Here is a 19,484-nt window from a genome sequence, read left to right as displayed (position 1 = left end):
ACACATCTCGGTTCGTGAACTTTTTAGTAACATATCGAAAAAGTTGCACAATAGGTACAAAAAACATATAGTTCACATTCTGTTGCAACAAAGTTTTAAGAAACAATGTTTTATGGAACTCTCATTTAATAAACAAAACACAAGTTAGATTTGTTACTTAAGTGTTTCATAAAATATCACGTAGCATATAACTTCATACCAATTTGAGTGTAACATGTTTGCTCCTCCCATATGAAGCATGATTTGACAGGTCATCCAAGCAGTACATTGAAACAGTTGAGTTTCATTATTGTGACCTAAAGTAAATGAAGCAACTGAGACTAGATGAGACTCACCCTATGTGGCTCAACCAAGACTCCCGGATATCTAGCTCAGTAGCATGAGACCCATGAACTGTGTCACAGGGCCGGCATGCTACTTGGTAATTTGGAGGGGTACGCGGGACAAACTGTGCAGAAACTGTGGGATTTCTTATGTGATTGTGAAATTAATTGGAAGCTAAAGTGTGGGTCGAGAAAGTCTAAAAGTTTATTAAAATGGAACTATGGTGCGGATGGTTTTATTGGGCTATTATGGGGTGTGTTCTGTGGGTTTCTGCTTCCTTGGTACGTACCGGGGGTGTTTGCTGGACGATGGCGAGCGCTCGCTGGTGGTGATTATATTGGGCAGCTGTTGTTTGACCGCGATGGCGGTCCGTGGCTTGATCACTCCGTCGACAATGGCGGATCGGTGCCTTAAACTGGTCTGGAAGATGGCGCCTGGTGACTAGAGCTGTGATCACTACAATGGCGGGTTTGAGGCTTGGTTTTGCGCGTTGCGATGGCAGTTTGCAACCAGGGAATATAGCAATCCCTGTGCAGCTACTGAAGTAGTCTTTTCGGTGTCAACGGCATCTCCCTTCGTTGGCGAACATCAGCTGACCGTGACAAGGCCACCTTGGTCGAGCCGAGAAGGGTCTTCCTCCTTAACAGTTAGGACTACCGAGTCCGAGGATGCTCTCCTTTCTGGCAATTATTAAGCCGGAGAGTTGAAGGTCCTTGACATTTAGACCAAGACAGTCGAGACTGACTTGGTCGAAAAGTGCCGATCGTGAGAATATCCGTGGAATACCAAAAAAAAAGGTTGCTCAACGATCTGAGCCGATTGAGTGTTCAGGAGCCTGGGAACGGAGAAAGCGAAAATGAACAAGAGCAGGAGGAAGAGGAACAAGAACTACATGAAGAGCAAGAACAAAAAGAAGAGCAACATGAAGAGCTAGTAGAGGAAATCGAAGAAGATACCGTGAGGGCATTTGACGGATAGCAGGAAGTCCAGTACTCCTATTCGCCAAAATCCAAAGGTCGTTAACGCGGATGAGCTGTTTGATCGAATCATACAGCATATGGATATGGTAATTACATCCAAACTCCAGAGCTTGAACATAGGAGCTAGCTCACATAAGAATCATGCGTCGGGAAAGGTGGACAGGTCCAGAAACAAGGCTGTAGGGAAACCAGAAGTAATAACGGAGTTTTTTTTTAAGTTAATTTTTTTTTTCACCACAGTTGATTATACACCCTTTCGATCCTGTCACATCCAATTAAGCTTATAAACAAATATCATTTTCAAACTACCTACTAAAACAAATTTATACATTTTTCAATAACAGCAATTTTACCTACAATCCTACTAATCCTTCTAACCCAACACTGACACTAAACAAACACTACAGTTTCCTAAAACAACATGCACAAATTAAAACCTAGGACATTGTAACTAAACGGTTGCACAACAAAGCTGAAACTTTGTCGTATCAAGATGTATTTCCTGTACCATTTAAGGGATTTCTAGGCAACTTAAATAAAAAATAAAAGAATTGAGATGTTTTCTGTGCTGCTTGGGTAAGAGTTTGAAGATCTACAGGCTCAATGAAATTTGAATATCACTTGAAGTATGTCTCCGCGTACATAGTACGGGTTAGGCAAAAGATGTGCGTTTGACTTCAAAAAAACTGTCGCATTAATGGCCCTTCGCTCATTTTCAACTTCTATTCAATTTTCATACTGCCGTACTCTAACGGAACTATCCACCTACCCTCTTCTAAAGATCATTCTCTAGCTAATAAATTATCACACTTAGCATTTCCAACCAACTCTGTTAGGAACAACTTTGTACACTTTTTTTTCTTAATGTTTCAATTTCAGGCTCTAAATGCAACTTTCCTGCTAAATTCCCATTCTGGACCACTGTGCAATGTGGGAGAATTGTTCCAAATGCCACCACCTCCAACTGCAAAGGATCCAGAGCAAGATCCTTAGGACGAACCTCAACGGTCCTCCACGGATTCAAAACTTTGAGGTCCTCCTCTTCAGACACTTGTAGGATGGGAAATAGTCTTCCTGTGGGGCAGGTTAGGTTAAGTTAAGATAGTTAGGTTGGTTAATAAATTAAGAAATTTAAATCAACTAAACAAAACTAGAACGAAACCAATTTATTAAGATGCAGAGCTAAAGGGGGTATTCGATAAAAATGGCACACACATATTTACTCACCACAATTAAATCGATTAATGGATGTTCTAGAAGTTTTCAGGGAATGAAAACTACTAATGAGTTATGATTTCAATTTTTTTTTTTCATTATTCAATTTCGTCTCCCATCCCGGGTGAGACGGATCCTTTTTGTTTGTTTAATTTAATTTTAAACAGGATTGGAATTTAAATTTAGGAGCTCGGCTAGCTTGGCGGCTGCCGCTTTTGCTTACTGAGTAGAAGATCGTGGGTTTACTCCCAAGCTCCTCGAGAACAAAACAATTACTATGGTCACATCACCTGCTTAAGCGAATACTGACCCATCTGCTACATAACTATCCAACTCCGTAGCATCTATGGGGGCGTCGGTGAGTCGCTGGCCTCCCGTTAAGTAGATGCTACATCAACAATATCCTTCCTTTCCCCGTAACGGAGAAGATGGGCGTGGCCGGCAATGGTAATTGTCATGTTTTTCCTGTTCTGAACTTTGATTGGAGAACTATTCACTCCCAAATAGTTTTCCTTAAGCAATCAGAATAATAACGTTAAAGTTGATACATGACAGTTGCCATTATTCAATCTACGAATTACTCCATTACACACGCAACGCAACACATACGGTTCAAAAGTTAAAGAAGATTTTTGAAGCACCATTTTTATCGAATACACCCTTTAGTCAAGCTAAATCACATGAAGTGTAACGATTTTGCTTAAACGGTGCGTTTTGCACCATCCTACCCTACGGAAAACAAGATCGACGGAAACAAATCAAGGAACAAAAAAATGTCAAACTTTCAAATATGGGAGTGACAAGTTGACAAATGAACAACGTCGATCGGATTCATGTCAATATTGTTCATTTGTCAACTTGTCACTCCCAACACAGTTTACCCATGTATAGGTAGGTTCAGTATTGACCGACCTGGGTGGAGTCTACCCAAATTTGGGTAGATTTAAAATAGCGTGTGTACAAACAAAAAGGGGAAGTGTTCCTCGTCCAACGCCCGGCCAACGAAATGAACCAGCTTGACGCGGAATGATGATGGTCGTCATATACCAACCATCTGTGAGCAGTGATGATGACGGTAGTGGTGATGATGCTGGTTCAACCTTGAGTGGAATTTCGGTGGCTTTTCACCGCGAACATCCCCCTTCCTGTTCCAATACATCCTACGAGAAGAGAACGATGCAACCAACAACACACGGATCAAACCAAACAAGTTTCACGCTCGGCAAACTGCTACTCTAAGCTCCATTATAATGCTGTTAGAGATTACGTTGAAAGACTACGACTCCTCTGGTAACTGCACCAGTGCGATGGGGAAAAGGGATGTTCGAGAGAATGAGATGAGCTTCTCTGACGATCGTGCGGTTGAAGGCAGAAGGAGTGTTGCTAGTGAAGATTAAAAAGTTGCCCGGCTGCGCCTGATGCCTGTGAGAAGAGAATTCCATCCCGAACGGGAGTGCATAGTTTGTAGCGGGGGAGGAGTGCGAAGCCATTGCTGGCTTTTCTCGGACGATGGTTAAGTAAATTGAATTCGAGGAGTTAACGGGATGTTTCTGCTTATTTGCGCTGGATTGTTTAAATATTAAACTCTTCAATCTACTCACACTATTCAGAGTTAATGGACCTGGGTGGAAGTAGCTCATGTTATTTTTTTGCGAAATGCCCGTATTGAAACCCTAACAAGGCAACAACAGCTGTCAACATTCAGGATAAGACTTCCCACACGCCGCACCCACCAAGTTATTACATCTAGCGTTCAGAGTCATAATGGCCTATATGCTTATTGCTTTTGCTAGCTTATACAACCTTTCACTACACTTTATTGTGATAATTTCGGAAAATTTGTTCACTGCACTGTGGTAATGCGAAGGAAAAATTGATGAAGAGAATCGATCATCTCAGATAGGCCCTTATGATTCTAGCCGCTAGATATGCACTTTTTAGCGAATAAAATTATCATATGTACGGCCAAATATCCACTCGACAGTTCAACCCTTCCCGTTCATTCGTTGGTGGGCTGGCAGGAGTGGATGTTCGTCGTTCATTCGTTGATGTAGGCCCATAACGCATTTCCTGTTTATTTCGGTTCATAAAATGCGAACATTTTTATGGTCCAGCAATGAAAGTCAACATGCATCGAATTTTCCCATTGAAAACTTCCTGGCATGAATGAGTACATATGTGCTCGTGTATTTGCAAAGGTACTTCAAATGCTCTCTTGCGCTCGTATTTTAGCTTCGCGCTTTGTCTTATTGTCACATAATAAATATTAAATTATGTTTGTTTGTTTTTTTTTTTCATTGGAAGGTCTATTTGCAATTGACCAGCTGGTTTTGATGACTATTGTTAGCGTTATAAATAAAAAAATGCTTCTTTATCGGTAAATGTTATCTAAGCCATTGAAAAACGCTCACTTAGGCTGTGTCCCAATTTCCGAGTCAAATTTTACTCGTATAGTTAAAAGTGACATTTTTAAAGTTAATTTCAATGTACAAAAATCCCTATGTTGACAATCGACCGGTTTTCGAACCAGACTCAGCTACAGTTTCAGCAAGTAATAAATCAAATTACAAACAAACAGCACGGCTTTTTTCAGCTACCTATAGTCTTCTTGAATTTGTAACCTTCATTCTTAACGCAATGGACAATGGCAAGCACGTGGAAGCTCATTATACTGACTTCAGTAAAGCATTTGACCGAATCGACATACCATTATTACTCTTTAAATTGGAAAAAATAGGAATGGAATCTAGATTTCTGAATTGGCTCCAATCATGCTTAACGCAACGCAAACAAATAGTTCGTTTTCAGAATAAACTTTCAGAACCTATTTAGGTCACCTCTGGGGTGCCCCAGGGCTCTCATTTAGGCCCAATTCTTTTTATTTTGTACGTAAACGACATTTCCTACATACTTAAAAAAAAATAATAGTTCTTATATATGCAGACGACATGAAGCTCTTCATGGAAATAAGTAATTCTAGCGACACAGAAGAATTCCAAAATGAAATTAACTTATTCAACACTTGGTGTAGTAAAAGTCTGCTCCAGCTTAATGTAAAAAAATGCAACGCAATTGTATTTAGCAGAAAAATAGAAACACCTCTTTTTGAAATAATTTTAGGCAACCAAAAAGTAGAAAAATGTAAAACTGTAAGGGACCTAGGTGTGATCCTAGACTCCAAACTCACTTTTGTAGAACATTACAATACAATCGTAACGAAAGCAAATAGTATGTTGAGCTTCATTAAGAGGTTCAGCTATAATTTTCAAGACCCATACACTATCAAATTATTATATATTAAATACGTAAGACCTATTCTGGAATACTGTAACCTAGTTTGGAATCCCTACATTGCCATACACGAGGAACGCATAGAATCCATCCAAAAACAATTCCTTTTATATGCCCTTCGGAAATTGAATTGGACCGCATTTCCTCTTCCATCATATGAAGCACGCTGTATGCTCATCAACTTACAAAACACTCAAAGAACGCCGCGAATTTTCAATGCTTTTCTTCATCAATGACATTTTTTCACATCGCATAGAATCATCAGAAATACTTTCACAATTAAACTTCTACACACCCTGTCGACATCTAAGAACACGAAAATTATTTTCAGAAAAATCACACAGAACAAATTACGCAAAAAATGGCCCCTTCAATCGAATGATGCGACAGTATAATCTACACTGTGAAGTCATTAGCATCACTATGTCAAAAGAAGAAATTAAAACCCAACTAAAACATTATAGAAATAATGCATAGTATACACTGAGTATGTAAGTAAAACATTGTAACCATTGTTTGTAGTCTACTTTGCTTGACAAAATAAATAAATAATATAGTTATAAAAATCTAGCTTTTTGTCTGTCATAAATATTCACGCACGGATAGCAGGGTTATTTAAGGTTCTACAAAGGGTCATTATTTTGTTTACTTCTTCTTTTTGAAATATTCTTCGATCATCATTTTCTAAATGTATTGGTAAAATTCATTGGAAGTGCATGTCCCCACGCCAAAACTGCCCATTTTTCATAAATATCAACTGGTATGGTGACGAAAACTTAACCATCTCTTTTCTTCCTTCATTTCAATACAACAGCAAATATGATGTCACACTATCTAGTGGATAAGAATGTAGCAGACAAAACATAAGCACTGCCAGACTGCGCTGTATGCAAGTTTGTTTACACCCCTGAGCGGGAAAGTGTATAACAGGCTACGTGCACTACTGCCATCAACCCTGTTAGTGTTGAATTCAATATTCTGTGACTTTCTTAATTGGACCGGTAAAATGTTTAAAATGGTCATTTATGTTTTATTTAATCAGTTTTTGATATTTATCCACCATTAAATACATCCACTCATCTATGTTAATAAGGCAGACTTCGCAATTAATTGTTTTAATAAACTTAAATTCATTGCTAGAGGCAATACATCTGGCACCGCTGTTTCAATGATACTTTCACGATTGCTAGCAAAGCAGTAAAGTAGAAATGGTTTTCTTTGTGATGAATTTTGTTCACCAAGAGTTTTGTGAAGCAGTTGTTTTGAGTTTCGTGTATTCGATTGCGTTTAATTGTGCTATACTTCGAAGAACACAAGTAAGTAAAACAGTGAATGTGTTTTACCCAGGAAATTTTCGCGTTTTACCCACGAAATACATGTTTTAAATTTTCATATTCATAATATATGAATATATGTGTAAACTAATGATGATGATTTTATGATATTTAAAGAAGAAGAAGAACACAAAATTACTTACCCTTTGTAGAACCTTAATAATTTTCTATCTCTCACTTTCAACTATAAGATAAATTTAACTCGGTAAATGGGACACAGCGTTAGTTGAAATTAATCTGCATGTGCTAGCTACTCAGGTTAAATACACTGTACGTGAGGTTAAAGTTGGAGAAGCGTAGTGATAAAATACTCAAAAGCTTCTTTTAGAACCTACTTTTAGAAACTTTATTAATACTTCCCACAGAAGCTCATTTGAAATTGTTTTAACTTCTTTTGATAGCACGTCACTACGCTCTTCTAACTAAAGAAACACGGACAGGGTAATAAACCTGACTAGCTACGCACCTGCATTTGCGCTTTCAAAACATAGCTGCACTCGTTTGTTCAGTTTCATTCATTCAGAATGTTCTGACTGTTCTCGGAATTAATATCATTGTGTGCAGGATGGAGGATTACAATGATTGTGAAAAACCATTAATTCTCGAAATTGATGAATGAATTAAAATTACTTAGGTATGGAAATTTCAAAGCTTTTCTTTGAATTTTTCTGGAAAATATCGCAAAATAAGGTCAGCGAGGCGGAATTGATAAAAAATTCCTAACGTTTTTGTCACTGGGGTGGGTGAGCCAGTAGTGGAGGAACTAAGCCAATCTATTAATTAAAAAATAAATATACGATCTACACACAATTTTCATGCGTCAATCTTTAGCTTTCAACCTCTTTTGATAGAAAAATATTACATTGTAATAAAATCGCATAAAATCTCTGAAGCTATCACTATGTCATCTAAGTAGATAAATACGAAGGGTTCAAGATCGAATCCCATGGCTTTAATCATTAGCCTACCCATCGTAAACGGGGCGTTTCTCAGACCAAATGGGACAACTTTAAATCGAAAAAGTCCTTTTGGGGTTCGGAAGGCTGTAAAGTTTCTTGAATTTTGTTTTAATGGAATTTGAAAATAGGCATCCTTTAAATCAATGATGCTAAAATATTTTGCTTTTTGTAGCCTATAAAAAATTTCATTCATGTTGCGCATCGGGTAAGCGTCTTTTTTGGTAATTGAATTAATTTTTCTCGAATCCAGGCAGACTCGAATATTCCCATTCGACTTTTTGACCGGTACTAATGGGCTAGCAAACTCACTAGTGCACTCTTCGATCACATCTAGCTTTTCGTATCGTTCAAGTTCCTTTTCTATGCTCTCCCATACACTGGGCGAATATCTGTACATAGGCAAGTCCCGCATTTTTGCGCCTTCTATCGTCTCAATTTCATGTTCTATTAGGGTAGTTCTACCAAGTTTGTTTTCACTAGTCCATTGGAAACATTTTAATGTTTCTGTGAGCTGTTGTCGCTCGTGTCCTGTTAAGTCATGTTCAATTTCTATGTTTTCAATGTCTCGTTCGGGGTTGCTAGATAATTCTAGAGATGGCATATCTAGTGATTCGTCTTGTTCTGGTTTTGCCTTATGAGTAAGGATGTTCTCATTTTCTGTTCGTTCTAATGAACATATCGTTAGACAGATTTCTGATTCTAAGTCGGTAGGGTTCAATTGTCGATTATGATCTGCGGAGATTAAATTGATCATGGGTTGTCCGTTGATATCTAAAAGATCAACAGCAGTTACCTGATCGTCACTTTTGATCATTGGTTTTATCTCGAAGGCATTCAAGAAATCCATCCCTAATATTAATGATTTCGAAGGTGGGGGGACAACAATGGTCGGAATTACCTTGGTAACGCCTGCAAATGTGTAAGGTACGTTTGCGTACCCAAGGCATTCATGTTCTGTATCATCCGCTGTGCTGACTAACACGTTTGCCTGAAATAATTTTAGCTCATGTTTTTGGAGAATTTTTGTCGAATTCAGCACGCTAATACTTGCGCCTGAGTCTAATAAAGCGATTATATCTGTGTCCAAAATAGCAACGCGTATTCTTGGACAAACGTTAGGGTTGACCTTTATATGCAAGGTTTCTTGATACTTTTTAAATTGCTCAGAGCTGTTTGTTTTAGGGACCACTTTTAACATTTGCAAGATGGACGGGTTCCCTTCAGTGCATCCCGCATCTAGTTTAACGGTTGCTGTTGAGAATTAGTGGAATTTTGTTTGTTAGCGTTAGGATAAGATTGGGGGTGATTGCGCTCACATGTTCTTGTGGTTCGACCAATGTTTCCACAAGCATAACAAAAAATAAGTTTTGGCTCCTTGCAGGATCTCCAGTTGTGTCCTGTCTTTTGACAATTCCAGCATTTCACTGTTGAAAAATCTGATGCTTGAGAAGTTTGTGTATTGGTTGAGGGGTTTGGTTTTTGGGAGTCCCGTACTGTTTTAGTCTTGCGTTGAAGTACATTAATAGCTACTTCATCCGGAGATGAATATTCATCGTCAGAATTACTTTGAGCCTCCAAGTTATGCATTTCGCTTCTAACATTTTGACTTGACCGATAAAAACTGGGATCATTGGCATCGATTCAATGATTGAGATCCAATAAATGTTCCAAATTATGAACTCGAGTTGTCACTAATTTGGACCTGTAGTGAGGTCTCATGTTCTCCCATACTATTTCAAAAATTGTTCGGGATGAGTGAGTGTGTTTCAAGCACAGGTTAAGCTTTTCAACTTCTGTGACGAATGCCACGAAAGATTCACCTCTCTTTTGCCTAAGTTCCCGTAACTGACTTCTTATGCCGCGGTCATGGTTAGGGCTACCAAACCTAAACCGTATTTCGGTTTCAAAACTCTTCCATGTGGTGCAGTGGCTTTCTCTGGTAAACCACCAGTCACTGGCCTCCCATTTGAGTTTATAGTGTATTCTGTCCAATAACTCATTTTTCCCTACCTTTTCATGTTTGGCCAATTTTTTTATTCTATTTAGAAAGTCTTCCACTTGCATTGATCTGCTGTCTCCGTTGAAACTAATGTCCCAATTTTCAACTCTTGAGCGTGCTGATCTAAAATATTCTTCTCTATACCCTCTAATGGGTGTTTGTGACCTACGATTATCCCTATTTCTGTTCCGTCCTGTTTGTTCTTCTCGCTCTGAGCTGCTCACGCTGCTCGAGGTGGATAAAAATTTCCCTCTTGATTTTATGGGCTTCTTGTTTTTTCGCTCCTTTTGTTCGTCTTCTGTAAAGTCATCCCTAGTGTCGGAAGAATCAGTTGTGGAGTGGTTTGAATGTTTCTTGCGATCGTGATTCTTTTTTCCTTCCTTGTCGTAAGCATGTTGTCCGCGTTTGTGTTTGTGATCGCATTTGGAACGACTGCTTTTTCTCGGTGTGTATTTTTTATCTTTTGCTTCTGAATCTGTGTCACTACTTTCCTCCATATCCTGTTTTTTTGAGTATTTGTCTGATCTAGCTCCCTTTTTCTCTGATTGTTGTTTTACTTTTGGTTTTGTCCCTGTATTATTAGGCTCTTCTTTTTTTTTCTTTAACTGTAGCCTTCGGATCTGGATTTCGCCAAGATTGTTTTAACGCTTTCGCTCCTTCTCCTAAGTCTAAATCAGTTTCGTCGTTCGACTGCTCTGGATCGTATGTTACTCTTTGTCTGTAAGCCCTTAGAATCTCCTCTATCTGTTTGCAGCAATCGTCTTTCATCTCTTTTTCTTCATCATTAGTGGTTTCTGCTGAAGCCAATCTAATTAAATAATGTCTAAGCCGTGAGACAACAGCATAATCAAACCGTTCTCGCAACCTATGTCTTAATGTTCTTACTACTTGATCTACATCCTCAGCCTCTTTCACAATATTAAAGCCAGAATCATATTGTTTCGGTTCACGGCGTTCATATTTGTATGCATGTCTCAATGTTCTTTTCTTGTCCTCAATTTTCGCGTCTTGCTCTATTTCAACGCTACGTAATCGAAATTCAAAATCTAGTTCCTCCTCTTGCAAATGATCTGCATTCGGAGGTATGTAAAACCTAACCATTATTTTATTTTCAGTTCAAACTTCAAAGTATTTCAATGAGAAAAAAAACAATATAATAACCCTAGCCTAAATAAACAAAAAAAAAAAAAAAATCAAGAATGACCGAAGAAACGAAGAAAAATTAAGCTTATACTAGATAAATGTTAAATATAATTTTGTTATTTTAAAAATGTGATGCTATAATTAAAAAGTGGTTGATTTCAAGAGAAAAAAAATAGAAAATAATATATTCAATTATAAATTCAACTTAATTCTACAAAAATTAAATTAAAAAAAAAATTATTATCAAACCCAGTATTGCTCTAACTTAACCGAGATAAAATGTACATCCAATTAAAAATAAATTTTAAAAATTTCGAAATGTTGTGTAATTTAAACTTGCTGCTCAAGATTAATAATGTAATTCAATTTTACGTTGGGCGCCACTAAGAATCACTAATTTTAGTACCAATAATTTAAAAGAATTCAATGTCTAAAATTACCTTTGTTATTTTCAATAGACTGCACACAGAGCAGGATAATTGTGCCTTCTTGGCTTTGTTTCTACGAAACTTTAACTAAACAAAATTACAAAAGAAACATAAAAGATTAACCTTCACTTCACCACTTTACTAAATTTTTAAGTCACACCTTAATTGAAACTAAAACGGAGATCACTGAGAAGAATTTTTCAATAAGACATCTGCTCACCAGCCGCTATGAACTTTAAGTGAACGAGAAGAATCCTAAATGCTACTAAAGACCTCGTTTTTTAGAGGAAATGGTCAATGTCGACTGCTAATGACATTTGACATTTCTATCACATTCTAGAATGTTCGTTTTTGCACTAACGCTATCTTACATTTCGTTCGAAAAACAACATTATTCTATAACTTGGTAACCTAGTGTTGATATACATTTGAAGTTGCATTGGAAAAGAGGCATTGAAATTTAAATATTAAACCATTTTATAGCAATTTATTAAATAAACGAATCATGCTATAAAATTCAATATATTGCATTGGAGATGGATCTACCTTTAATTGGAAACCTATCCTAAACAAATAAACCGCATTCATATGGAAAACTAATCGAAATAGATGAACAACGTTACAAGCTTATGTTCTATTAATAAGAACACTGTTGCAGTAGTTGTGGTAGTTGCTAACTTTGGTTCCTATGATAGTGGAATGCGTTGGTTTCTTATGGGTTCCACTATTATAGGATCAGAACCGCAACTATAGGTGCAATGGAGTGAAAATCTTAAGGAGAATTAATGATTTTCCATAATTTTGTGGGCTAATTTTAAGTTTGAAATTTGCAACTATGCTTTATTTTAGGATAGCTACCGATGAAAAATAATCTTATCCGGGTCCTCTTCACTATTCCGGCACAACCTCCATACCGCAACTATAGGTACACCACAATTACTGGAACACCTACCCTACCTCCACTACTAGCTCACCCACAATATATATATAAATGAATTTATGTCTGTCTGTCTTTCTGTCTGTCTGTCTGCCTGTCTGTCTGACCCTTATAGACTCGGAAACTACTGAACCGATCGGCGTGAAAATTTGTATGCAGGAGTTTTTGGGGCCAGGAAAGGTTCTTAGGATGGTTCGAGACCCCTCCCTCTCTGTAAGGGAGGGGGGGCTCCTATACAAATGAAACAGAAATTTCTGCATAACTCGAAAACTAATCAAGCAAATGGAAGCAAATTTAGCATGCTTTTTTGACGAAGACTACGCCTTAAGGGAAGGTACGGGGGGTAATTCAAAAATCTGAAATTGCAACCGTCACGAAAAGGTGTAATTTTTTGAACACTATAAGCTTTGTCATTTATAGATGAAATTAAAATCCGAACACACCAATCGATAGGAAATACCTTTCGTAAGCTGTTGCAATAAACTTTTTTTCAATTTTTCACAAAAAAAAACTGTTTTAAAAATGGACAAATCAAAAGTGATAATTTTATCACTGTTTTCATGACATAAACGTTCTCCCCAAACCCAGTCCTCATAATCAAGTACAATTTGGTTGCACATCGTGCTGCTTGAATCAGAAAAGTTATAAAACAGCGCTGCTAATGTGCCTCAACTCATTTTCGCTTCGGACGGCGGGTAAGCAGGTAGCAATAGTAGCAGCAGCAACATCAGAAGCAGTAGGCAGGCGGTTCCTGTCAAGCGCACGAAAACCAAAATTTAACTTCTAGTCGGTCCGAAATAACCACGCTCGTATAGCAGGGTTATTCGATAACTCATCTGTCTATTTAAACCACAAATAAAATTCAACTCATAACACAAAATAAGCGATGTGTTTTTTTCGTTTTTGAGTTAAATTTGTTTGAAGTTATCAAGATTTGGGTTTTCGCTCTATACTCGGCCCAGTGGTTCAAAAGTTATGATTTTTTGAAAATAGTCATTTTTGAAAAAACGATTTTTTTAAACCACCCTAGCAAGGAAATGGTCACCCTAATGACAACATAAAAAAATATAGGTGTAATATTTTGCGATACAGAACAAAACTACATATTTTTACGAAATTCTGAGCAGTGTCTGTTTTTATCATTTACCATCACACGCAAGGAGTAGCGCTTCAACCCAGTGTAGATGAATTGCGTTTGTTTTGAAAATCTTCACTGTTACGTACAAGCGAAATGAACAACTGAGTTCATTATACATCAACGAATACGAGCTTGTTGATATTCTCCAGTGCTTGATTATCCAACCCAAAATTGTAAAAATCATAAATGATCCTCAAAAGCAAAATAATCAAATTCGTTTTGGGCAAAATGATGATTTTGAATATTGTCGACTCCAGAGCCTAAAACCGGGATTTTAGCATTTGTTCAGCATGAGCAATTTTCCATCGATGTGTATGTAAAAACTAATACGACACGTCCTTCAGTGTTATATTTGTGTAAAATGAAAATAATCATTTTGCATTTGATCCTCAAAATCATCCCCACTAAAATGAAGACGAATATTAATATTGACAACAACGGAGCAGGGTTGCCAAAAGCAAATCTGTATTTTTGCATATAAAAATCTTTTCATCTGTATTTCTTCTTCGAAAAATCTGTATCAATATCTGCATACTTTAAATATTGCGTATTTTGCTCCATCGTGTTGGAAGTGCGGTAACGGTCATAAAAGTGCGCTTTTGCATCAAATAGTGCTAGTACGTTTTGCGCCGAATACATTAATAGCGGTAATCTTCAACTCGGATTTACTTTTAATACCGTCCCTGTTTGAAAAATCAGCCAAATGTTTGCTTAAAGCGAAGACAACAAATCAAGAAGACTGGCAACTCTTCCATTTTCTCATACAAACGCTATGAGACAGGTACAATCGCGTCATCTGTCGCTCAAAGGTAAATGCTTCGAACGAATTTGATAGCAAAGATTACATCGTCAGAAGAAGGGTTTGTGTATTTGCTCATTTTTGTATGCGTTTTTTTTTTTTTAAACGTACCAGCCTTAATTGTTATGATATATATCTAAGTGTTTTAACATTGTTCGTGTCTTGGCAATTATGTATTTTAAACAGGTTTGTTAACCTGCATGTCAGTATAACAATTGATATCTTAAAACAAAAAACTAAAACTAAATCTTATCTAAGTATAAAGGGAATTAATCGTTGCAATTGAGGATTGCAACGATTTTTGCCTGAAATTATTCATTATTTTTTTGGACATTTGTTCTAAAGTCTCAACATTCGAAATTCTATGTACCTCAGTAGTACTGTACCAGGGAGGCAACTTCAAAATCATCTTCAGAACTTTGCTCTGAATCCTTTGCAGTGCTTTTTTCCTGGTAGTGCAACAACAAGACCATATTGGCACAGCGTAAAGCATGGCCGGTCTAAAAACTTGTTTAAATATTAGATATTTCAGGAATAAACAGGATTTCCTGTTTATAAGAGGATACAAACATTTAATATATTTGTTACATTTAGCTTGAATGCCCTCAATGTTATCTTTAAATGTTAATTTTTGGTCAAGTATTAATCCAAGATATTTCACTTGGTTTGACCAGGAAATTGGAACTCCGTTCATAGTGACTATGTGACTACTACTAGGTCTCAAAAACGAAGCTCTAGGCTTGTGTGGAAATATTATAAGTTGAGTTTTGTAAATAAGAAGAGAAAATATCTAAACTTTTCTGCAGTCTGCTGCAAATAACACGAAGATTTCTTCCTTCAGCGGAAATGCCTGTGTCATCAGCGAACAAAGATTTGTGGCAACCCTGAGGCAAATCAGGGAGATCCGAAGTGAAAATGTTATACAATATAGGCCCAAGAATGCTACCCTGAGGAACTCCTGCTCTAACAGGTAGTCGATTAGATTTGGAATTTTGATAATTTACCTGCAGAGTTCTGTCAGTTAAATAATTTTGAACTAATTTCATAATATAAAGTGGAAAATTAAACTTTTTCAATTTAGCAATCAAACCTTCATGCCATACACTGTCGAATGCTTTTTCTATGTCTAGAAGAGCAACTCCAGTTGAGTGGCCTTCAGATTTGTTTGAACGAATTAAATTGGTAACTCTCAAGAGTTGATGAGTAGTTGAATGCCCATGGCGAAATCCAAACTGCTCATCTGCAAAAATTGAGTTCGTATTGATGTGAAGCATCATTCTATTCAAAATTATTTTTTCAAAAAGTTTACTTATTGAAGAAAGCAAACTTATTGGACGGTAGCTAGAAGCTTCAGCTGGATTTTTATCCGGCTTCAAAATTGGAACAACTTTTGCATTTTTATATTTATCAGGAAAGTATGCCAAATGGAAACATCTGTTAAATAATTTTACCAAGAAAGACAAGGTACTCTCTGGTAGTTTTTTGATGAGGATATAGAAAATTCCATCATCACCTGGAGCTTTCATATTTTGAAACTTTTTAGTTATAGACCTTACTTCGTCCAAATCAGTCCCCCAGGAATCATCAAAAATGTTTTCCCGAGAAAAAATATTCAGAAAATCCAGAGCAACCTGATTCTCAATAGGACTAGTAAGACCCACACAGAAATTATGGGAACTCTCGAATTGCCTAGCAAGTTTCTGAGCTTTTTCCAAATTTGTGATCAAAATTTTACCACCTTCTTTAAGCGCTGGAGTAGGCTTTTAAGGTTTTTTTCAAAATTTTTGTGAGCTTCCAAAAGGGTTTGGAACTCGGGTCTAATTTAGAAATATTATTTTCAAAAGTTTTGTTCCTCAGGGCAGAGAATCGCTTTTTAATTTGTTTTTGCAAATCCCGCCAGATAACCTTCATGGCAGGATCGCGTGTTCTTTGATATTGTCTCCTACGGACATTTTTAAGACGTATCAAGAGCTGAAGATCGTCGTCTATTATAATTGAATCGAATTTAACATCGCATTTTGGTACTGAGGCAGCTCTTGCTACAACTATAGAAGTAGTCAGAGATTCAAGAGCATAATTAATTTCATCTTTGGTTTGCAAAGGAATGTTTGGATCGAAGTTATATTCCATAAATGTTCGATACTGCTCCCAATCAGCTCTATGGTAATTGAAAGTAGAGCTGTTGAGATTACAAATTATTTCTTGGGATATTTCAAAAGTTACTGGAAGGTGATCAGAACCGAAGTCAGCATGGGTAACCAATTGGCTACAAAGTTGACATGAATCAGTTAAGACCAAATCAATAGTGGAGGGATTTCTTGCAGAAGAAAAGCATGTTGGGCTGTTTGGATATTGAATAGTGTAATAACCTGCAGAACAATCATCAAACAGAATATTACCATTGGAATTGATTTGAGCATTATTCCATGAGCGGTGTTTTGCATTAAAATCACCAATAATGAAAAATTTAGACCTATGACGGGTAAGTTTCTGGAGGTCACCCTTGAGAAAATTCTTTTTCTGGCCTACGCATTGGAATGGCAAATAGGCAGCTATAAACGTAAGTTGTCCAAATTTTGTTTGAACAGAAACACCCAAAGTTTCAAAAACTTTGGTTTCAAATGAAGAAAGAATTTTATGCTTGATTCGTCTATGAATAATGATGGCAACGCCACCACAGTGTCCTTCAAGACGATCATTTCTATAAATCAAGTAATTTGCGTCCTTCTTAAGCTTATGGTCAGGTTTTAGGAACGTTTCAGTTATAACGGCAATATGCACGTTATGAACTCTCAAAAAGTTAAATAGCTCGTCTTCATTATCTTTAAGAGATCGAGCATTCCAATTTACAATATATTTAATGCTTTAAAATCCATTACTAAATTTTAAAGTCATGACAATATTATTTGCAAATTTTACTCCAGTTTGAATAGCATCAAACATGGAGTTAGATTTAAGCATATCAGAAATCATGTCAATTAATGATTTCTGTAAAAATTCCATTTTAGGGGCAGTAATGCTTCCTAAGTCAAAATTGTCAAAATTTACGTTAGAATTACTTTGGTTAGTATTTTGATTTCTACCCGCTGCAATAGCAGCATAGGTAGCTCCATTAACTCGCTGAACATTGTTAGCAGCGAGGGGAGTAGGTACAGATGAAACATTTGAAGCAGGGGTGATATTTGTACCTACGGGTACGAATGTAGAATTTGTTCCTCGCTGACCGTTGTTAACAGCAGAGGAATTTGTACCTGGTCGGAAACGTGGAGCGTTTCTTACCTGCCGGTTAGAACGAGATTGTAGGATCGCTTTGCGAGTCTTACATTCCCAAAAATTGGATTTGTGGTTTTCACCACAATTTGAACATTTAAATTTCTTAGGATCTTCCTTAACAGGACAGTCGTCCTTTGCGTGAGAGGAATCACCACAATTCATGCATTTAGCTGGCATGTAGCAATTTTTAGTTCCGTGACCCCATCCCTGGCACTTACGGCACAGAGTGAGGTTTTGGTAATTTCGTCCAGTCTTCCTGAAGTGTTCCCACTTCACTCGAACATGGAGCATAAGGCTAGCTTTTTCTAAGGCCTTAAGGTTGTTTAGTTCACTAGACTTGACGTCCAATTTGTAGAGAAAACTTAACTTTCACGAAGTTCAAAAGTTCCATGCGAAGATCATGGAAATCGGAAGTGGTTATCACAATAGGGGGAATCTTTTCCTTCTTGGCATTAAGCCGGGAAAGTTTACTAGAATTTTTCTTGGATGATAGATCATTCTCGTCATCCGTGAGCAAATCAAATTTATTACTCAAATTAATTTCATCAGAAGGGGGGTCAAGAGTTTGCCCCTTTCTTTTGCGTTTAGGCGCCATGGCGGCAGTAATTTTTTATCCAAATCGACTTCCAAGCAGATTACTATAAGAATCTGAAGGATCGAAGAGGAATTTTCCAAATCGATATCCAAGAAGGATTACCTCGGGTAGGGTCCAAACAAGGATCGAAGAGGAATAAAAGTTGAACAAGGTAGAATATTTTTTACAGGATGAGCACTGAAAAGTGCTGTTTAAATTTGTTGTAGCTTTAGGTAGTAGTAACACTTCCTTAAGCAAAAAGCAAATAGATCCGCACGACAAGAGAGCACGATGCGGACTGATTTTTTTTTTTTTGTATGCGTTGCTTCCACCTTCACTCAAGTGCAGCGATACTGTATCTGTCGCTTGGATTCTGGCAAAGTTGCCAGTCTTCTTGATTTGTTGTCGTTGCTTTTTAAAAAATCGATTTTTTTAAAGGTTTTTTTTTAATCTTTATTATTTTTTGAAAGGTATAAGCACAGACAAACATACATAACTCATTGAATATTTCACACTGTAAAACATCGTCGATAAAACATTATCGCCATCTTTTGAGTACAGTGTGGTGGGCACCACGCTGAACAGATGGCGGTAGTGTGTAAACGTCAAACGCAAGGGAATTGACTATGCGCGCCACAGGTGGTGGTACTAACTACGATACTTTTAAATTGAATGCTTGTTCGATTAACAACTTGCTAGTTTTATGTCTGTTAATCTGTGGTATAAGTGTCTACTATATTTTACTTTGACTATATGTTTAGTATAACTTCTGAGTGAAGTCAACGATTTACATAGTTGAAGATGCTAATTTCAATTAACAGACTGAAGGGGTAATTTTTATACGATAGAGTGAGGAGATGGAAGTATAGAATTGATAGTTCCGTTTAAAGTACGGCAGTGTGAAAATTACATATAGGGGAGTAGACAGCGAGCTAGGATATCTTTTAGGAAGGTACAAATCGATTTTATCATCTCTCTTTACCAAACTCCCCCGTTGGAGAGGGATGGTGAGTGGGTTTGAATGAGAACTTCCCCTTAAGATTGAATTGGTTAATAGTACCCTCGATACCAAATCAACCCAACATTCATT

General features: G+C 37.1%; 1 pseudogene; it reads right to left on the bottom strand.

Moving 5' to 3' along the window:
- Positions 1-19,484, bottom strand: part of LOC135712077 (uncharacterized) — a 35,287-nt pseudogene that overhangs the window by 8,015 nt on the left and 7,788 nt on the right.

Source organism: Ochlerotatus camptorhynchus, unplaced genomic scaffold (genome assembly GCF_037179485.1).
Source record: "Ochlerotatus camptorhynchus isolate MF236.1 unplaced genomic scaffold, CSIRO-AGI_Acam_v1.1 ptg000457l, whole genome shotgun sequence".
Classification (NCBI taxonomy): domain Eukaryota; kingdom Metazoa; phylum Arthropoda; class Insecta; order Diptera; family Culicidae; genus Ochlerotatus; species Ochlerotatus camptorhynchus.
The sequence above is the reverse complement of the archived record's forward strand: the minus strand, read 5'-3'. Positions and strand labels throughout refer to the sequence as shown.